Genomic DNA, 1,888 nt, shown 5'->3' on the forward strand with positions numbered 1-1,888 from the left:
GTGTACTTTTCTTTAATTTAAAATTTAAAAACATTGATAATTTAGTAAATGTTATTAATCCAAAGAAACGAATATAAATATTGTACCATATAAGTACATATGTATAAGAAATAGTTAGATAAAATGAAAGGAAGCAGTTGCGGCAGCAACCATCGACTTAGATACCGTCCACTCCGATATCATCTTCTCCGATGTCCTCTACTCCGATTCTGACCACTCTGATACCGTCTACTCCGATACCGTCTACTCCGATATCGTCTACTCCGATACCGACGTACTTGGGTGCGAGACCAAAGCTCTAACAAGGTAAGTATGTACAAAATTTAACATTTTTCTTAACTCATTAAACTAAAAAATTTTTTTATTTAACTTGTTTAATTCCAGGTTTTTGCTGTGTGTCCCTATAAAGTGATATAAGCGGATTCCTTCTAGTGAACTTCTTTCCAGGCTGCTGTGCATCATCACCTTACATGGTATGTAAGTATATTTTTAGGAGTTAAAGATCAGTGTTTAATATCTTACTTAATTAATTTGTTTGTTTGTTGTAATGGTCGCTTTAACTTGCATTCTTATAGTTTTGGAAAGAAAAATGATTGGTAAGATGGAAATGTACCTTTTAAATTAAGGGAGTTAGTGGAACATGTGAACTGAAAGCGTTTTCTTTAAATGTTTGAAATCTGTTATCCATTTAAAAAACAAAAAAGGAAAAAACGGACGATTAGAAATTCAAAGCACATGCGATGTTATTTGGCATCTGTCTGGCGAAGATTTGTTGGCCATTTGAATGCTCGCCACATTCACAGGAGCAGGAAGCATAACAGTTTATCTTTATAATTAGATCTCATCGTCTCTATCTTGGCCAAAGTAGTGCACAATGGCAAAAACCACTCCGGGAGCCATTTGCTTCGCTGAGGGGTCATGCTGTCTGGTTACACGTACTCCACTCCGGCGGCCAAAAGCGAATCCGAACCCAAACCCAGAGGCAAACTGAAAACCCAGCGAGAACCGAACCGGGAATCGCGAAACTTGGCTCATTAAAGATTAAGACGCATTAACACAAATGGTGTGAGGGACTAGCAATTTAAGCGCCATCAGCATAAATATTTATGCAAATTGGGATTACAAGTATTTTGTAGGTATTCTGTAGGTCCGCCTTGCGGAAACTTCTTTGCTCTGCGGCTTCAATGGCTGCAGAGAATGCCCGAAATTGAAATTTAATTAGAATTAAAGCCATGTGTTTCGATTACTTGAGAGCTCCTTAAAGCTCTGCCTTTTCGGTTACCATCGACCTTGTTTCTTTTAGCCGCACTTGCAGCTTTGCTGCATCTTTGAGTTTTCCCTCTCTGTTTCGATTTTCCCGCTGGCTGGCTTACTGCAGCTGCTCTTTGTTTCGCCACGGTAGTTTGCATTTCCCGCACTCAAGGCCACCGGCCCAGCGAATAAAAAAAAATAACACGAATGGACTGGCCAAACAAATGTATGCGGTATAATTTATGCTGCCACGGAGCGAAGCCAACTTCCAGCTCATAAAATGTCGAGGTAAGTTGAGTTGAACGGCCAAGGCTGCCAGGATTTAGATAAATGAAATGCATAAAGATTTCGCTCTGGGCATCCGAGGTCAACTGCCATGCATCCATTTCCAACTGGATGGCCATAAAAGGTCGCAGATTTTGGGGGCTCCATGACAACCAAAAAAATATCAATTTGAAGTGGCTATCCGCTGGTGATATATGCGTTTCATATTTAAATTCTTTGGTGAAAAAAACGTGACACCCGAAAAATATGAATATGGATAACTTTTAATAAAAATACAATATGCTCTTTTAATTTGCTTTTCGAACTGGATAAAAATTTAAAGTATTATTAAAGAAATAAAACTATACTAGTT

The 1,888-nt window shown here is 38.5% G+C and overlaps 1 long non-coding RNA gene across 1 annotated transcript; it reads right to left on the reverse strand.

Moving 5' to 3' along the window:
- Window positions 1-689, reverse strand: LOC108093301. The gene is made up of 3 exons (XR_001771476.2): window positions 523-689; window positions 371-465; window positions 1-298 (listed from the first exon to the last, which is right to left on the reverse strand). It is a non-coding gene; the product is annotated as an uncharacterized LOC108093301 (long non-coding RNA).
- Between the last annotated feature and the right edge of the window lie 1,199 nt (window positions 690-1,888).

The sequence above is a fragment of the Drosophila ficusphila genome, unplaced genomic scaffold (genome assembly GCF_018152265.1).
Source record: "Drosophila ficusphila isolate 14025-0441.05 unplaced genomic scaffold, ASM1815226v1 contig_791, whole genome shotgun sequence".
Lineage (NCBI taxonomy): Eukaryota > Metazoa > Arthropoda > Insecta > Diptera > Drosophilidae > Drosophila > Drosophila ficusphila.